This window comes from Acomys minous (genome assembly GCF_964271855.1).
Source record: "Acomys minous genome assembly, chromosome: 11".
NCBI lineage: Eukaryota > Metazoa > Chordata > Mammalia > Rodentia > Muridae > Acomys > Acomys minous.
In genome coordinates, this window is record NC_140492.1 from 98923516 (window position 1) to 98943794 (window position 20279).

Sequence of the window (20279 nt, forward strand, 5' to 3'; positions counted from 1 at the left end):
CAGAAAAACCGACTCCACCCTTTTGGGCCAAATTTGAAGCAAGCTTTATTAAATATTGAATACTGACCAAGAGATGGACTTTGGTCAAAACTGTTACCCAGAAAGTCCCAGCTAGAATGTCTCCGAGTCACATGTTGCAGGGGCTTATTATGGCAAACCTATAGGCCACCGTACTTTCCCATGTGGCTTTGCTATTACGCAAGAACTACAATTCCCAGCATTCCAGGAAGTTATCTGATTCCCGGGCTGGTGGGGCGTATAGGTTAATTTTGGACATTACATATGTGCCCCAAAAAGAACTCCTGAGAAACTAGACATGGGTTCTCTCTTAAACAGGAGGAATCTTAGTGTTGTCCCTACATCCTTACACAAGTAAATGACTGACTAGTCAAAAATTCATCCAAGTAACGCTCACGCCCTGATAGGGCTCTGCTTAGAAGATGACTCTCAGTTGCTCACATGTCTTACTGAACTTTCCAGATCGACTTCTGTTGAAAACACAGAGGGGAGTGAGAAACAATAGAAAAACACTCCTTCAAGCCCTGGCACAATAACCCTTTGTTTTGTGTATTCTCTGCGCATGAACATGACAATTATTTTCTGAGCTAACTTGTCTGAGCAGTGAAGTGTTGCATGGTAAAATGCAGAGATATAATTAGGATATCAAGCCATTGAAACTAATCATTTCAAATTAAGCCCATACACAACTGTGGCACCACAAAACCGCCTTCTCTTTTTTTTGCTTGTGGGGGAACATTCCAGAGGCATGAAGGAAAATCGACTGTTTTTTCCTGAGAGTTGAGATGGATGGTAAAATACTTCATGCCCAGAACATACTTTAGAAACCCTAAGTGAGCTAAACAAAGCATTTATACACTGTCAACAACCTTTCCTGAGGCAGATGACTGTCCCTGACATGAACAGGAAGTGTTGCTGGCACCCTGACCATAAGGAACATGAAAGCATCCTTCCCCTTTCATATTTCCTGTATCCAACCATACTCTTCTCCTTTGTCATTTCTTTGTCTCTTAGGAAACCATGGCAACAACAGGACTCTGTAGAGCACAGTGACTTCTCAATAGGGCGATATGGCTTTAGCTTGTTATCTGAGATTGGAAGTATGATTTGGGAAAACATATACAAAATTGGAAGAAACCAGAGGATGGCTACTATAATACACTAGGGGGTAAGTATCCATCACTGACTTCAGCTCTCATTCGATTTAAAAAAAAAAACAAAACTTCAGCAAGTCTTGACTTTAGAAGAAATGTAATAGGTAATCAGTGGCTCACGTTCCCAGATGCAAAGAATTTGATCATTAGGTTCAGTAGCTATAGCTGATCGCCCGGCCGAGGGAACAGAGCCTAGTACAGTCCTAGGTGTCTTTTCTGGTAACCTTTATTGCCTACCATTTTGTCCTCACTTGTGTTGAACTACCACGCACAGTCTGTTGCGTTCAGCTGTCTGTGGAAAAATTACACCAACCACATGCTTAGACAGAAGGAATACAATACGTTGCTTACTTTGCATCTACAGAGCTCGGCGGTGTTGGGGGGGAAAAAACAGCCTCGCTCAGTCACTTTCATGAGGATAAATGACGATGCTTCGAAGCAGCGTTGGAACAAACATGAACAAATTTATTATCAGAATAATGAGAGGCGTGAGCCTGAATCTTAAGTTGACAGCCACTAGAGATGGCATGTTAGCAGTCTCGAAGATGAAAGTAGTGGCAGCCCTGGCCTCACCAGGACTCAACATGATGTCCTGGAGTTAGCTTCAAGGGGAATCCCGTAGATCCGGCCACAGGAATAGCAGTGGAGGTATGAGCCAGCAGCAGCAGCAGCTCAGTGGGGAGATGGGCTTGTTGTAACTTCCAACCCAGCCCACCCCCAGCTTCCTGTGTCTAGGAATTCCGATCACTTCCTGTGCTTCATCAGTCTGTCCAGCACTCCTGTCACTTCTGCCTCTTATAAGTCCCTGCTTTTACATAGCCAGAACACTTTCTCCGGCCACTCTGGATGCCCCGAGGTAGCCACAAGTCCCCATGCCTCTCTGGGGCAGGCACGGAGAGCAAAGGGAGTCTGCTTTGTCAACGGCGTGGGAACAGAGACCTGAACAGAGTGCCATACCTGGTTAAACTCAACTCAGTTTTAGAAAGTCATGAGTTTGACAAGGCACACTTAAGTTGAAAAACAGCAACAGCATAATGTTCTTATGATGTGTATTAATGGTAGGTACTATAGTATGCCATCAATAGCCATCTCTCCCAAGGAAACAAAGCACTTATTGTCCTAATTTCTGGGATCTCTCCCAAGGACCCCCCCCCCAACTATCTCCTCTCTTCAGAATCTGAAACCAATTGCCACCCCAGAAGTCACACCTCCTTCCAGAAGCATCTCACCACGTAGTGGGCACGAAAGGCCCAAATCCCCATATTTAACTATGAAGGGACTTGTGGCTTCTGTAGCCTTTGCTGGGACCCCCAGCTCAGCTCAGCTTCACCCCCTTCCTGGTATTCTCACCCCTCTCCTGTTCAGAGTCCAGCCCGAGAGCATGCCCTCACACACCGCCTCCGTTCTGCCCTCTTCTCATAGTCCGGTGCACAAAGGACATGGAGACGGTTGGTTCTACGGCCAAACAGTCACTACAGGATACCAAGAGCGCTGGCAAAACGGTGTTTGTTATCCATGCTTCTGCTGAAAGGAGAACGAGGGTGATCTGGTATTTGATGACTATGTGGAAGGGTGTGTCGGGTGGGGGTGGGGGTGGAGGGGTGGGGGCAGGGGTGGGGGTGAGGATGGAGGGGTGGGGGTAGGGGTTGGGGTGGAAGGGTGGGGCAGGGGTGGGGGGTAGAGGTGAGGGTGGGGGTGGAGGAGTGGGACAGGGTGGGGGTAGGGGTGGGGCAGGGGTAGGGTAGGGGTGGAGGAGTGGGGGGTAGAGGTGAGGGTGGGGGTGGGGATGGAAGTGGGGGGCTGGTGCATAAAGCAGACCGAGGAGAGAAGACCTGCCTTCTGTATGAGCACCCGGCCTGTCCTGTACAGGACAAAAAACTCAGAGTAAAGGCAAACCCACTGCTTTACAGCAGAAATAGTCTCTTTCTGCCCATGGGTATCAGACCTTCGGGTACTCTACTTTGGACTCCATGACAGCAACGCCTGTATCCCCGAGCTCTTGGACTGCTTTCTTGTTCTGAGGTGTCAGGGCTTGAACTGAGCCTCGCTGTCACCTTCTGCCATGAAGAAACAGAAGCTACCCAATCTCATTAGATAGGCAAATCTCCCAGGGCCTTCACTTTGGACTCCTAGCTAGCCTCTAGATCTGTATAGGGGGAAAAAAATCATTTTCTATAAATTGCCAACAGCTGGATATTTTGTTGTAGAAACACAAACAGACTGAGGCAGGCCTATAGTCACTTGCTAAGCTTGCCTCAAGGAAAGTGGTGCAGACAGTGGCTTACACAACAGAACTGTGTTTGCTGTGAGTTCTAAAGGCTGGAAATCCAAATCAAGGTATAGGCACCATCGGACCCTTCTGAAGGATTGAAGGGCGAGAGAAAGACCCCTGGTATCTTCCACTTGACCTGAAAATATCTGTCTTCATGTTCTCACCTGTTCTCCACGAGTGGAGAATCTGCTTCCAAATACCCTCTTTAAAAATTTTTAAATTATGCTTATTTACTTGTGTGAGCGCACATGTGTGACTGTGCATGTGCAAATACAAATACCACTGCAAGCTTGTGGAAGTCATAGGACAGTTTTCAGGAACCTGCTCTCTCTCCTTCCATCACGGGGGTCCCAGGGATAGAACTCAGGCTGTCAGGCTCAGTAACAAGTACCTTTACCTGCTGAACCATCTCACCTACCCTCAAATCCACCCCCCACCCCCCTTTTTTTTAAAAGAAGGTACCAGCCGTATTAGAGCAGGGCTCAGTTTGATGACCTCACTGTAGACTGGGTATCTTTGGAAAGAACCTGTCTCTAGACCGTCTGAGTTACCAAGAGCTAAGACATCAGTATATGATCTTGGGGACAAAGCTCAAGCCCATAACAGAGCCCACCCCACAAGCATACTCAATTACACCTTCAGAGCTCACAGCCTCTGAGGAACCACTCGGTTACCTCAGGATACCTTAATAAGCATAAAGAGAGGGAAGGATGCTCAGGAAGGCTACATTATGGTTCCCTAACACTAGTTGGCAAGATTTAAATCAGGAAAGAGTCTCGTTCCCAGGCTAGTGGGGAAACCCAAAGTGGAGAGCCCATTGGGAAATACGCATTTACAAGGAAGCTATTTATTATACATAGTTGCATGATGAGGAATGTGGCTGATAGCCCAACCTGTCTCTGGAAGGGTGTCTGGGAATCCAACATAATTAACCTTCTATGTTTAATACAAGTTATAATTAATATAACCCCAAATTATTAACAGTAAGGTGATGGGTAAGTGCAGAAAGGGAAGGACGGAGGCAAGTGGGTGGTGGAACTTTTGCTAGAAAAGGTTGGATTTTATTTATGTGTCTATGTACTCTTTGGTTGACTGGTACAGAGGCTTTCCTCCACATACACACCGCTTTAGTTGGAAGCTGGAAGGGTGCAGGACTGCAGGTTTCAGTCAAGCCTGACTGGTCAACATTTTGTTTGGGGGCCCAGGACAACAGGAAATGTGGGCTACAGATAAATCTATACATATACGTGGGTAGGACCAGCTTGCAGCCAGACAGTCTTTGAGAAGTGCAGGTTGGTGTTATAGCCTGTATCTCCAGCCATCAAAACCCTGTCAGGATAAAGCATTTGAAGGAGCACAAACAGGCAGGATTACAATTTGGCCCCCGGCCCTCAGCCCCAAGAACACTGCCTTGAGAACATCAGAAAGCCACGGAGGCCTGAGAATCAAGTACAAATGTGCTCATGTGCCAAGAAAACCTAAGTCGGCTATTTTCACAGCATATTGGGACTTGGCCAGGTGCCAGAAGCCATCAACCAAGTAGCCTGCCCTGATACTTCAAAGGAAGAGCTCGCACTGATAAATCCTGTCCCACACTTTCTACAGCGTACACTTAATCTTGGGGTATATAATACCACAACCGTGAGTCACCCGGCTGGAGCCTCAGGCCTAGCCACAGGACAAGGAGAAAGAGAAAAAAGGAGGCTCTCACATCTGTTGTCTAGGACAGTTCCCTCCACTCTTGGAAACTGTGCAAAAAATAAAATAAAATAAAATAATAAAATAAAAACTGTCATGGGAGACATGTGTCATGGCCTGGTTTACCTGTACAGAGTCCCTGTAACAAGCTTGGTGCGCCATTTTTCGCCACCATGTGTTAATCACAGTTTAATAAAAATCATCAGAGGAGGGGTGAAGAGCCTGCAAGTCCTCAGACCCTGTGGAATGACTCAGGAAACCTTTAAGCCATGTGACAAGGCCAGTGCTTTCTTTGACAGGCTCACACCTGTCTCAGGACACCCAAAACTTGAAAAGCCTACATATTTCACATTCTATTAAAGTTCAAAAAATTCTCACAGAGTCTCCAAAAATAGGGGTGGTTAGGAGAGCTCAGTGGTAAATTGCTTATCCAAGGCCCTGACAGGGAGATGATGATGATGGTGATGATGATGATGATGATGATGATGACGATGACGACGATGACAACGAAGACCACACAAAAAAGACAAACCTAAGTAAAATGAGACTGAGATAGCAACAAGGGATAGCCAAGGCTAACAGCGGAAGCCTTTGCTGTCCCCAGAGAGGTTATGGCGACGGTGGCGATAGCAACGATAATTACTTTGCTATCTATTCTACATGCTCAAGAGTGTTTGTGGTGCTGTTTGTTCAGTCAGCAAAGTTTCCCCCACCTCATCCTTTATCTGTGGGAAGATAATGAGAAAAGTCTAAACTCTCTGTTGGATCAGACAAACACGTCAGCACATTCAGAAATGTTCAGAAAGAAGCTAACGTCTTGGGAGTCACTTCTGCGTGCATGTGAGCATATGGATATGTAGGCATCTGGGGTGCATTTCTGTGCACGCATATAACTCCCCATTCCAACCCACACCACCCTCTTCTTGAGGTTCCTCTGCCTGATCCTGGAATGTTCCTTGTCCAGATGACCAACTTGTGCAAAGGTCCTTTCCCCACAATTCTGACTGGGTTCATTTAAAATCTGTCTTTTCACTCATAATTTCATTTATCTCATTATCCCCAGTTCAGTAAAATTAGATGCTGGATGGCATCCTGAGATGCTCTTTGCCACCACATCTCCAAACACAAAAGAAACGAGAAGTCACCAATTACAGGTACCAACAGAGCTCTTCTGAGCACGTCAGTGAGCAAGACTGTTTCAGAATGGGTGGCCAACTGTCAGGGCCACTTTGGTCATCATCTAAGAAATAAAAGCTATCAAGTTGTAAGTGGAGCAGTCAATACATTGTTAATGATTAATCTCTCATACGTTAGCAACCTTCATTCTGAGAAAAATCGGAACTTGGTAAGCAGTGCACTGGTTTGTAATGACAAGGAGCCTAGAGTCCCTGACATGACGTGCTGGGCTCCTCAGGAAATGTCAAAAGTCCAGACCACAGGCATGGGTACAAAAATATCCCAGCTCTCTACTCAACCCCCTCAGGAGCTCAGAGTCCTGTCCCTGTCAGGACAGGTAGGTAGTGGGCATGAAGCAGACTCACAAGATGCCTAGTAGGAGTAGCGAGTGGGGACCGGGGCTCGGGTTTCAGCATCCTGCGCAAGACAGAGTCACACTGAGGCATACACATTGGGTCTCTGTGTCCTGGTCCTCTTCAGAAAGGAGTAGAGACCTCCAACACCTGGGCATTGTACAGTGTACCCTCCCAAGTACCAGGTCGGCTTGGGGAGCGCCAGTGTGGCAAAAACGCCTCCTAGTTGAAGTCAGAAATCCAGTTTGAGTGTAAACTCTACAACTGGACCTTTCTATAACTTGAGCCGATCACCTGACTTCTCTAGGCATCACCTCTCACTCACTTCTTATCAGGACTAAATTTTTAAAAAATTAAGGCTGAAACATACTTTTTGTGTATTAGTTCATTTTCTGTTTCTAGAACAGGCTACCCGAGGCTGGGTAATATAAAAATATATAAAGAGAGAGAGAGAAAGAAAAAAAAAAGAGGTTATTTAGTTCTCAGTTTTGAAGGTCCAAGATCATGAACCATACTGACCAGGAAGTTTCCTGCCTGCTGGCTAGTCTTCGTAGTTCTTAAAGGTCCCTTACGGGCTGCAGGGGTTTGGGGGTACAGTGGGGATCATCAGAATCTTACCCAGCTGTAATCCTCGTGACAGGATGTGCCTGTGAGCACAACAGTGGCCCGAATGTTATACAGGGAAGAGCTGGTCGTGTTTATTCGGAACCCTTCCGGATGCCTCTGCTCGTGCTCTCCCTCATAGCTACAATAAACCTTCTCCTCCACCGCACCTAGGAGCATCATGTCCTCATTTTTCTCTCTTTATTCATTCATTCATTCAGTTCTGTGAGAGCCCATTCAAGAAGGAATGCTTACAGGGCCTGACAGGAAACAAGACTGACTTTTGCTCCTTTGTTTGGTTTTGGTGAGGAGTTGTTGTTGTTGTTGTTGTATAGACAGGGTCTCTCTCTAGGCTGTCCAGGCTTGCCTTAAACTCGATTTCCCTCTGCCTGGCTTCCTGACGTGCTAGGATTACAGGAACACGCCATCACCCCCTGACAGCTTTTCTTGCAAGGACTGAGGTCTCATGACCTTAATCTTTCCCAAACCAGCACCTTCCATGTCATGCCCCCCCCCCACACATTTGGATGCCCCTCCCAAAGGTCCTTTCCTACATGGCTCAACGTCCCAACATTGGGAATCAAACGCCTCACATACACACAAGCCCTTGGGGGAAGGGAAAGGTCGCACAAGCCATCCATAAACCTCAGCACCGCTAAGCCAGATAGCCCACCAAAGTCAATATTCTAGTTCCTAAGCAACAGAGATTGCTAATTAGAATCGAGAAGGGTGGATGCTAACGTCTGAGAGCATGCAGGTCAGAGCTGATATCCAAGACATTTGGTTGTTTTCTCTCTTTAGAGTCAGGAAAACCTTGACCACTGCTGTCTACATGAAATGTTGGTTGTTTGTTTATTTGTTTAAAGCTCTATGAATTCAGCTGGTAATTTAAAGCTGATATTAATTCAGCACACAAGCCTATTCCTTCCTGACCATTTAACTCTACAAAGGTATATTCCAGGACCCACGGGCTAAGGCAAAGCGTTGCTTAATACAGGGCTTTTAAAAAATGCCTTTATTAATTCTGTGATAGTGTGATAGCGGTTTTTGATTGTGTTTATTCCCCTCCTCCAATGCCTCCAAGCTCCTCTCCTCCTCACCCTCCCTGCCCAGCCAGCTTCACCCCACCCCTTCTTTCTCTGGAGTCCAGTTTGTATTGATCCACTGCTCGTGGCCTGGGGCCTGCCCTGGAGTGTGATTGATATGCAGCATGCAAGTGTCACATCATTGGAGACAGCTGACATTAATAGAGACTTGGTTTTTCTTGTTTTCTTTTATTACCAAGAAGTTGATAGTTTCAAAGCTGCAGACCTAACGAGCCTGCTATAAATTACATTATGCACTGCAGTTTGCGGGACAGAATGTTGAGATTATTATTGAGAAACTCAAAATATAGCGTGTTCTTTGTTTTATTTATTTTATTTAAATCTGTAATAAAATGTGCTTGCTCTTCTAATGATAGCACATGAAACGGCTTGTTTTGTCACTTCTGAGACAAGAACTTGACATTCACTCCCTCATCTCTCTGTCATTTGAAAACCAAAGGAGTGTAAGTTTTGTTTGACCCAGTAGCTGTTCCTCCCAGGCACCCAGATGGCTGAGGCAATTTCTAATGGTAACTCTGGGACTAAACTGGCATTGCCTATGAAGGAAAGTAAACAGTATGAAAGACAGAATGAGCTGAAATCTGGGGGACTCCTTTGTGGTGTCAGGCAGCTGTGGAGAGAGGCTCTTCAGGCCCTCAACACCATGCTCTCCATGCAGGATTCCTAGTTAATAGGGGATCTGACGCATATCCTTCCAAACATGGTGTTCTGGATTTCTGCATACTAGTCAGGTCTGAATACAAGACAGAAATTATTTGCCATTTATCGCTTAGAGCAGTGGCTCTCAACCTTCCTTATGTTATGACCTCATGTTGTGGTCACCCCTGCAACCATAAAAGTATTTTCATTGTTACTTCATCACTGTAATTTTGCTACTGTTACAAATCATAATGTAAATATCTGTTTTTCTGTGGTCTTTGGTGACCCCTGTGAAAGGGTCATTAGATTCTCAAGGGGTCTCAACCCACAGGTTGAGAAACACTTAGAAGATTCCTTCATCGATTAGGCTGCCCAGGATTGATCTTCGGTCCATGATGATTGGTCTCACAATAGACAACTGGTCTATGACAGCTAGACCCCATTTCTTTCAGCTCACAGTGTCCCATGAGTTTAGTCCAACATGTCCGGAAGGTACGGATGAGCAGGTCACACATCATGGCAGACCAGGAAGCAGAGAAAAGAAAATACTAGCTTCTTGCTGTTTTCCATTTTGTTCCACTGGGTCTCTGGCCCAAAAAACAGAACTGCCCGCAGTCAGGGCAGTCTTACTTAATCTTCTCTGAGATGCACCTCATCAAAAGCTGGTTAAGCTGACTGTGAAGATTAACAACACAGAAGCCATCCTTCTGTGCCGTGAATGCGCACTTGACTCTCATTGCTTCATCCTGTTGGGAGCAATAATGAAAGTCACTCAAGTGCCAATTCAAGGGATACTGGACTGGGGTTGCCACAACAGGTGCTCTTGTAACTCTGGGCCTCTACAGGCTGTTTCTCTCCCTGTCGTGTTCTTTCTTCTGAAGGCGGTTAACAAAGCTCCCCGAAGGTTTCAAGAGTCAATATGGTGGCCACAGCGCTCTTCTCCCTTGAGTTATGGGCTACTCACTCCTAACACTGGCGCCCCCCAGGGAAAGCCGCTGTATTAGTTACTTTTCTGTTTGTTATGGTTACACACCTGACAAAGGCAAGTTAGGACAGATGAGTTTATTTTACCTTCCTCACCTTCCACGGTGAAGAAGTCAAGACCGAAAGAATAGTGAACGAGGCAGCTGGTCACGTGGCCTCCCCACGCCCAAGCCAGGAAACCGGGGAGGTGGGGCGGGGCGGGTATAGACCAGTGCTACGTTCAAATCCTACCCTCTGCTTATCAGTCCAGGACTCCAGCCCATGCAACAATACTATAGGTCTCCTGTGTCCCTGATCTAATCTAGAAACTTCCTCGTGATATGCTCAGAGCTTTGACTCCTGGGTGATGCTAGATTCTGTAAGGTTGACACTATTCGCCAGCGCAGTGGGCCAGTCCTTTCCATGCTAGCAAAGCCCTTCCTTACCTCAGTCCTCTTTGTCGGCTTATCGCAGTCCCATCGCGGCTTTTGCAGCTGTCTCTCAATAAACCATGAGCCCCTTTAAAACAGGACAACTGTCTAATCTATCCTGGGACCTCCCCAGCATATATTCAGATGCCTAATAAAATGTACAGGATGATAATTATTTATAGTAAGTGTGTACAGAATAAAAGACAGATGCAGTCTCCTCGTGTTCATGTGTTCAAGTCGTTGGTTCAATAACAGCATCTCTAGCCCTATGGCCCTTTAAATAACAAATTTCTAATCAGGTCACTTTGGGCTACCCTTAGTGCATGAAAACATTTGGCTGCAATAGCAAATACGTAGCCAACCACCTTAAGCAAGCATAGACTTCTCTTCTGAGAGGAGGCGCGTGGGGGGAAAATTGGCTATTGATGGTGAAGATTGAAGGCCATTACTGCCAGGGCTTTAATTCTGTGTTAAATAGTTCCAAAGCCTCCATGTCTTCACTGCCGTAATGGACATGAATGCTTTGAAATCACGAAGCTGAAATCAGCGCTCTGACAGATACTAACGATGGGAAGAAGGTTCTAGCCACATCGGTCTCTCCTCTAGACTTCTGCTTCTATCTCCGTTACCAAATCTATATCCCATGATCAGTAATATTTCCCAGCTCTACCGATGAGATAGCGTGAGAAAGCTAGAACAAATTGTCATGATTGATTCAGGCCAAGCGTGAGCCATCGCAGGGTGGGTAGAGGAGCGGTTGGGGGGGGGGGCAGAGGGGTGACAGCAGGGGATGCTCAGTAGGTGGCCTCACAAAGCCAGACTTCTGTGGGTAAGGAAGAACAAAGGATGAGGTATGTGGCAGGCAATTCAGGCATCAGCAATTTAGGAACTATCTCAGTGTTTTAAAAGTACAATGAAAAACCCTGGCCACTGAAGAAGACCCTCTAGAACAGCAGTTCCCAACCTTTGAATTGTGACCCCGGCCTTTGGGGGGGTGCCAAACAACCCTTTCACCAGATATCCTGCACATTAGATACTTACACTATGATTCCTAACAGTGACAAAATTAGAGTTACGATGTAGCAACAAAAATGATTTTATGGTTGGGGGTCACCACAGCATGAGGAAGGGCATTAAAGGGCCGCGGCATTAGGAAGACTGAGAACCAGAGCTCTAGAAGGACACAGATACACTAGTACTGGGAGTAGAAATTGATGCCCTCAGTTTGAAAGGCCGTTTAACATGAACTGGTTGCCCCGGAAACATACCTAAGAGGTCGTTTAGGGAGGCACCACTTGAAGCGCGTCGTGCTGAAGGAGGACAGTGCTATTCTCTACCACATTACTTGGTGAGAAAGCATCACAATGCCGAAGAGCTGAGGGACTGAAGCAAGGGGCAGGACAATTTGTCCTGGGGGTTCCCGGGGAAAGGCCCAGCACCCTGAGACCTGCCATCTTCGTAGCTCTGTGAGAGGCTGGGTGGGGGATGGGCTGGAACCTAGCTCAGGGATGATTCAGGGTGTGGAGAATATTAGCTTTGTGTGGGAGAGTTTGATGAGGCGCACTCGAGGGCATGAACTCTAGGGGGGTTCACTCGCACATGAGAAGCAAAAAGTGAAAACCGTGCTCCCAGGCAAGCCCTCTGTGATTTCCAAGAATGAGCACCTCTGGGAAGGCAGAATCACTGCAGGCCTATAAATGTGTGTCAATGCCTCATCATCAAAACTGCAGAAACTAGGACTGGCCAGAGCCCCGGGTGAGCAAAGCCATGCATGTCAATCCAACAGAGTCCAGAACCCTTCTCAGGTGGAGGATGCTCATCCTTTGGAGACAGCTATTGAACTTCCGGGTCAAAATCATAGAGAGCGAGGGAGATGGCTCAGGGTAAAAGGTGCCTGCTGCCAAGGCCAACGACCTGAACTTGGTGACTGACTGGGACCTGAAGGGCAGAAAGGATATAACTGCCTTTTGCAAGTGGTCCTCAGACCTGCACATGTAAATGGTGGCACATGCAGGCACAGGCGTACGTATGTGTGCATGCACTCATAAAATAAACACATTAGCGTATTTTTTTTTTTATTTTAAAGCTGTAGAGAAATATGTGTGCTTCAGAAGCACACCCAAATATTGGTATCGAAGGATAAATAAAACACGCAGTGTGTGTGTGTGGGGGGTGCTGAGCAACCAAATTGCGGCACATTCATATCCTGGGACGTGACCGGGAATGAAAACAAGATGCACTAAACATTAATGAAACGCATAAACTAAAATGCCCAAAGGGGGCAAGGGTGGGAATGACGCCTACATTAGAATTTTCTTTATATGAAGCTCCCACACTGGAGAAGGGGAAAGAGGGTGTCAGGGTGCACAGGTGCTCAAATTCTCGTGCAAAGGAAAGCTGTGCTCAATACAAGACCTGAGCAGATGGAGCATCCCCTGGGAGGTTGGGGGGGGGGCTTGTTGGGTAAGATGAGAGTTTCTGGGTGCTGGGCATATTCTTCAAAGGCAGGGGGCAGTTCCCAGCCTTCCCGATGCTGAGACCCTTTAGCACAGCTCCTCATGTTGTGGTGACCCTCAACCAGAAAATTCTTTCGTTGCAACTTCATAAGTGTAATTCTGTTACAGTTATGGACCGTAGTGTAAACATCTGATCTGTAGGAGATCTGATAGGCCAGGTTGAGAGCCCTTCTTCAAAGGGATCGGTGTGACGTGATGTTCATTTTGCCATAGTGTGCTTTTCCATATGAATCCTCTACTTGAGGACTTTTAAGAGGAAAATGAAAGGTAGGAGAAAAACAGTCTAAACAGAACCGCATGGGTAAGACATGTGATTGAAAACACAGACGTTGTCTCCCCGACTCGAGAATCCATCTCAGGGGCTAACGAACGAGATGGCTCAGAAGTTAGGAGCACTTGCTGCTGTTTCGGAGGAGTGCAGTTCTGTTCCCAGCACCCACATGGGGGGGAGCTCACAACCGCCTTCAGTAACGCCAGCTCTTGGGCAATCCATAGGAACCCACTCACGTATGGCATGCACGTACACACGGAAGACACACGCATCCACATGAGTAAAAATAAAAACTAAATCTTAAAAACAATAGCAACAAAAGGAGCTGTTTCAGTAACCATAAGGGTGTTTCCTACAGTCATTTATTAGACAGTTAAAGCCTGAGGCATGCAAGCTGGACCGTGGCTACTGTGGCATCACACATATGCTTATGGAAAATAAATAGGTCGAATAGCTTTGGATGAGCTTGAATTCTTGCTTTGCTCCCTCTGCCTAGACACTCTTACCTTTGCAGTGTGTCTTACATTGCTCGTCTCCTCCCTCCTCCCATAGAGATGTTTCTTGAAGCCGGCACTGACCGGCATAGGAATTATAAACTTCCTTCAGGTTGGGAGGCAAAGAAATGCACCACGGGTAATTACATCCTGCCTACTTCCGTGATGCAACTGGATGTAGGCGCCCTTCTCCCATCCTAAGCCAGCATGCACCACTGTTCTGGCCTTCAACAGCGGCCAGGGCCCGCCACAAACAGCGGTCTTTGGAATCTGTCTGAAAAGAGTCCCATATCCTGGCCCCTCAGCATCTCGGCTCTGCAGTCTAAGGTCTGCTCCGGTAGCAGGGAAAAAAATAATTTCCTCAGGGGTGATTATTTACTTCTGGTCGCTTCTTCCTAAACACCTAAGAACAGCATCTTGACAGAGAAGCCCAGATTCTGGGAATCTGAAGGGCAGGGGCACGCCTGATAGGCTCAGTGACCTGTGTCAGCCCCCAGCCCACCTTGGTGAACTGAGGAGCCTCAGGAAAAACAAGTAGCAGAAAAACTTGCTGAGCAATGTCATTATTATTCTGACTTGAGTTGACAAAATGAGACGGGGTGGGGGGTGAGGGGGGGACGAGAGAGGAGGAAGGGGGGGGAAGAAATAGGGAGAGAAGTAAAGACTTGTTTTATATGTCAATATTTCTGTAAGAATTTACTTAATGCTAAATTAAAGAAGTTTGAGGGTGAGAGAGAAAACAATCTGCTTGGAAAGCAGAGAAAGAGAGGAGCAAATGGATGAATGGGTCGACAGACAGACAGACAGACAGAAAGGGAAGGTTACTCAGAGGGGCACAGAGTGAGGAGGAAAACAGAAATTCAGATATTGAAGGCAGAGACTGAAAGAGAAGCTGGGAAGACAGGAGCTTCCCCCACCACTGCTCATTTATCTCTGGGTTACGCTGCCTTCCGCCCTCTCTGGGTTGATACTGTTCTTACCCACATTTAATTACCATGATGGATTGCACACATACCACCAGTGGCCTTGTTCTCACTCGCCCTAACTGCTAATGGGCTGTAAATACGGCCTTTAAAAAATAACCCGGGTTTGATGTGGATCGGTGTTCACCTATGTTAATGACATGCCAGGGAAATAGATTAGCTGCCTGTCTGCCTGTGACTCGCTACAGTGAGCGTTTTACCACTGACCTGGTCTGGCCTCCTCCAGCGTGATAGCGGACAGCGCCAGGGCTATATGCAAATCTAGGCTTTTATGATCCTGAGAAACACTGCCTGGAAAACAAAGCACACAAGGAAAAGAGCTCCAGTTATGGCGCGGTAAGCAGGGTCAGCCCTGGGGACTCTTTCCAGCCTACCATCAGCGACTCAGGACTGATAAATAAGTAAACAGTTTTAAAGGGAAGGGGCAAACAGAAGGGCAGCTATGGGCTCCCGGCAGCAGAGGAGTTACAGTGTAATTAACTCCCGGGCTGGGCTCAGCCATGGTGCAGCAGGCCTTCCGACTGCCCAGAGCTTCCGATTCAGCAGGAGTTCAAGTCTAATTCTGTGTCAGCAGGGCATTCGAATTCTACTACGCTGCACGAGACAGCAGGGGAAATGAAGGCACTTCCAGGAGGATGGATATGACATACTGCTCTGTCCGGCGCGGCTTGCAGGGTGGGTGGATTTTTACAGGGAGACTGTTGGATGTCTGTAGACTGAAGGAAGCCTGAGTTTGGACCATTTGGGAGGGAGCACTATAGAAATATCTGCCTCACTGCCCACCCCCCCACCTCCCACCCACCCACCCCCCCACCCCCACCCACCACATCCTGTGGAGAACGAATTTGTTTTGACTCCTACTGCTGCTTTTTTCCTTAAGGTTGAAGATCACAGGACCGGGAAGCCGGTGGCCTGAGCAGAGCGTCTGCTGTCTCTGTCTCCTTTGGGTGCTGCCTGCCTTCTTGCACATCTGCATTTTGAACAGAGACCTGTGTTATACCTAGCTATGCCTCTGACAGCCAGCGAGGCCGTTCTTAGTGCCCTCCTCTACTCAGCGACGTCATTTGCCTCAATAACTCTGCAATCAAACTCTTAAAAACCGTGGAACTAGAAAAGGCCTCAGAATTTTTCCCTTATCCCATTGGATATATTTAATACTGCCAAAGAGGAGACATGTGTGACTTAGTGTTTTATGTAAAAGTGCACAACTGTTTCTTCTAGATTTTCACATCTACCTTTAATTTGAATTTTGATCTTCTTCATTGCAATATAATCTTTTATGTTAAGAGTTGTCTATAAAGTCACAAATTCTAATAAAACCAAAATAACCATAAAATTATAAATCAGACTATTAATTTATGCAATCATAATAATATATTTAGCAGATTTACTCTTTGGTTTTGAAAGGACTATAATTGTAATGCAAGAACACATTCCATTTTAAAGATACTGTTTCAAAGTTCAGTAAAACACTTCCTATGTGGACTAGCTCGCACTTAACAAACCTGTCATAGCCCATAAATGTACCACATAATTAGCCATAGTATCAGCCATCCTTAACAAAAGCATCATGTACTAAGCAAGAATGTAATTAACAACTTGAAAGTTGGTTTCCGTTTTAAACTCAAATGAGCTGTTCACCTAGGAAACAAAAAAACAAAAAATAAAAAACCAAAAACAAACAAACAAAACTAGGCTGTTCCCATTCTTTCTTTGTCCTTTGGTATCATTGTTTCAAATCTACTGCTACAATGTAGGAGTAAACAGGACACCACACAATGGCATTCAAGCCATCATGAAAAAACTGTTCAAACTAAAGCATATTTCTATACAAGCGGGCCGCCTCTGGATTAATGTCCATTAAAAATATCATGTTTTTCCAAGGATTTATAGTAATATGTGCTAATTTGGGGCATTTATGTATAGCCATCTATGCATCGTTAAAACTCAGCAGTAATTATAGCTATTGCATGGTATTTAAATCACTAAATTTTTTCCCAAGGGAAATAATTTCCAAGGAAATTATTCCCCAAGGGAATAATTTTTTTCTTTAAAAAAATGATTTTTCTTAATTTTTATTTTGTGAGTATGAGAGTTTTGCTTCCGGGTATGTGTGTGCTCCACAAGTGTGCCTGGTACCCAAAAAGGTCAGAAAAGGGTGACAGGTCCCCTGGAACTCAAGGTAAGGATGGCTGTGAGCTATCATGTGAGTGCTGGAAACTGGACAAGAGTCCTCTCTGAAAGAGCAGTAAGTGCTCTTAACTACTAAGCCACCTCGCCAGCCTCAAAGAATAATATTATTGCACTGTTTAGAATTGGTAATAAGCAAATCCTGTATCACATGATTTTAACATGAGGAATAGACTGATTCTTCATGCTGGTGCTGCACAGACCCCTCGGCTGCCCTGTCCTTACTGTGAATGCACATATTTTTCTTGCTGGTGACCCCAGACTCATTGGTAGTCTCAGCAAGAGCAGCCCAGGCAACCTCTGGCAACCTGAGTGGAGTGAGGAGGCTAATAGGATCTGGCCAGAAGGCGCTTCTACATTTCCCTAAGTCTTTGAGGAAGAGTTAAAACGCTTATATTTGGAAATGAGAAAAAAATTGACTTCAAGACCGAAATGACTTGTCCAATGCCCCAAGGATTTTTCCGGTGGCAGGATCCAGCTTAAAACCCAGATGTGATTATAAACTTGATAAGCTCTAAATCACCTAAGAGGCGTGTCTTTGAGTAGGTCTTGGGACATTTCCAGGAAGGATTGACTGAGGTGATAAGACAAGACTGGTCCCCAGAGTCGGGTGTGCCAAACGCAAAGCGCAAAGCGGCCCAGTCACAAAAAAATCACAGCATGAAAGCCATATTGCTTGCTCCGCCTTCATGTCTGGTGGTGGCTTGGGTCTGTTAACGCTGCTGCCACAGCAGACGCCGCTGTGTCCTTCCTTTGCTGGGACCGGAATCCAGCCTCTTCATCTTCCAACATGGACTGAGGACCATCAGCTCTCCAGACTCTCCCTGGCCTTCAGTGCCGGTTTAGGACTGCTAAAACACCGAGTTTTGTGGGCCAAGGTACTACTGAAATCTCAGCCTGTGCAGCGTGCGGAAGGCCACCGTGTACTGCCCAGCCTCTGTCAGTTGTAAGTCATGTTAGCAGATCCCTTTCGATAACGTAGACTTCTATTTGTTCATCTACTCCAGAGCTTTGTTTGATAGACCGGATGAGAGCCTGAGAGGGCCTGTACCAGCCATGGAGCTGGCCTGATGCTGAGGGGCCCACAGCTCTGCACTGAACAGATCACCCCCAGGGATGCTTTCTGAGTCAAAGCTGGGAGCTGTCATATGACTTGGGAGCTGGAACGAGTTTCGCTAGAGGATTTCTGGATGCCCCTCCCCCTTTCTCACTTTTATCCTTCATAGGATATTTTTTCCCTCAATTTCCATGTATTGTTTTTTTTTCTTTAAATACCCGTTCGTTCATTCATTTTCTGTTTATGGATGGTTTTGCCTGCCTGTATGTCTGTGTGCCAGGTGTGTACCTCGTGCCTGCGGAGTTCAGAAGAGGGCATCAGACACCCTGTAACTGCAGTTGTAGATGGTTGTGAGCCACCATGTGGATGCTGGGAATTGAACCCAGGACCTCTGGAAGAGCAGCAATGCTCTTAACCACTGAGCCATCTCTCCACCCGTTACTTCCTTTTTAACCTTGTCTGCATTTAACGTTGTCTGCATTTTCGATGAGACTGCTGGAGCTATCCCATTACGTTCCCGATCATTTCTCATTTGAGACCTCAAGTACAACATGCACCTCTAAAGGGCTGGCAGGTCCCTTTATGTCCTCTTTACTACAAGCTGGGGAACATCTTGTGTTTCTCTGTCTCCTCCCCGCGACATTAAAAAAAAATGAAAATCTACCCCCTCCATATGGCCAGAGCTTGAGAGTGAGGTTTTTGCCTACTTGTTAGTATCGATCGGTACTCGCTTGCAACTGGTGTAATGGTTTCCGTGCAAAGCACACATTCCACTTTCCAGCATCAGACCACAGAAAGCGTTGGGTTGTATAGTAAGTGGAAGATCTGGCAAAGAAAGCAAATCTGTCATCAACCTCTTCTCTCTCCAGTTACAGGAAGAGCCATTTTGTCTCTCTTTATTGTCTAGCCTTTGCGGATGGTCACAGGCTGGCCTTGTCAGACTCCAGGGAAACAGGTTTCCACCACTCGACAACAGGGCAAGAAGTACCACGGGAGGCAAAGACAGCCCAGGGCTGGGCCTGTGCTGGTGTACAGCAAAGCCTGGAGGCGCTTCTCTGGAATTCACATGCTCAAGACAGCACGGAAGTTGGGAAGGCAAAGGGAGCCTGCTCTCATCTCACAGAGTAAGGAGACCGTGTCATCAACACCAGTTTGTTTTTCCTAGATGACCTACTATGTAAAGCACACAGGGAAGAGAAAGAAAGTGTCTTTACAGTAACACACACACACACTCACTCTCTCTCTCTCTCACACACACACACACACACACACACGCACACACACATACACACACACACACAGTAAGGATAACGTTCATTACATATAATATTAGCTCAAACAATGGATTTGAAGACATACAAAGTCCATTTGGTTTTTTTTTCCCATTCAAAAAAAATGCATTAGGTTGTCATGGCAATTTCAGTCATTAAGAAGCCAGAAGAACCTTATCTCTCTCCTTGACTGTTCGGCTCATGGCTTGTATCTTTGAGTTCACTCTGTGGCCCAAGATAACTGATTAAGCTCTAGGTAGAGAGTTTAAAATTATGTTCATTTGACATTTAGAATTTCTTGTTTGAGTTGCCTTTTTCTTCTCTTTAATCATTTATAAATTGCTTCTGTTTTCTAATATGCATTTTCCCTTCCTTTGTGTACATAGTGATATGAAGATTCTTTATTTAATATAGGCATATAGTCAAATATTCAAGCCTTTTTTTTTTTTACAGTATGTAATTTTTGCTACTTCAAAGAAAGCCTTCTCATTCCTGAGGTAGACAAAAAGTCTAAATGATGTTAGAGAAAAATCTATATTTTTGTTCTCACTGTTTTGAATTTTGTTTCTTGTGTTTATTTTTATACATTATGTAAGGGAAAGCTTTCCAGTTCAAAATTGCTCTGGAGCGACACTATAAATTTAATAATTTATCTTTTCTACTCTGTTTGTGTGTGTGTGTGTGTGTGTGCAGGTGTACATATGGAGAGTTCACACACACACATGTACATGTGTGTCTAGGGACCAGAGAACAGTGTGGCTGTCGTTCCTTAGGTACCCTGTGTTTTTGAGACGGGGTCTCTCACTGACCTGAAACTTTCCAAGCAAGCTTGGCTGGCTGGCCAGGGAGCCCCAGGGATCAGTTTATTGTTGTCTCCCAGGACTGGGATTAGACATACACACCACCTTGCCTGGCTTTTATTACCTGAGTTCTGGACTTTGAGCTCAGGTCCTTGTGTGTGCAAGGCAAGCACTTAATTGACTGATTGTAGCCCCAACTTTCCACTGATTTTATTTTTCAAGACCGGGTTTCTCTATGTAGCCCTGGCTGCCCTGGAACTCGCTCTGTAGACCAGGCTGGCCTT

The 20279-nt window shown here is 45.9% G+C and overlaps 2 long non-coding RNA genes across 3 annotated transcripts in view; one reads left to right on the top strand and one right to left on the bottom strand.

Annotated features, from left to right (window-relative positions):
• The first annotated feature begins 288 nt into the window (after positions 1–288).
• On the top strand, positions 289–16414 carry LOC311609548. Of its 2 annotated transcripts, none has more exons than XR_014783422.1 (5): positions 289–404; positions 1033–1186; positions 2595–2721; positions 15249–15352; positions 15558–16414. It is a non-coding gene; the product is annotated as an uncharacterized lncRNA (long non-coding RNA). The 2 variants fall into 2 exon arrangements; XR_014783423.1 differs by having other exon boundaries at positions 15252–15352.
• The window catches only part of LOC311609551, a 70155-nt gene continuing 58544 nt past the window's right edge, over positions 8669–20279 (bottom strand). The window contains exons 3-4 of the long non-coding RNA XR_014783426.1: positions 14885–14968; positions 8669–9765 (exon numbers count right to left, since the gene is read on the bottom strand). This is a non-coding gene — a long non-coding RNA (uncharacterized lncRNA). The remainder of the gene's footprint in view (positions 9766–14884; positions 14969–20279) is intronic.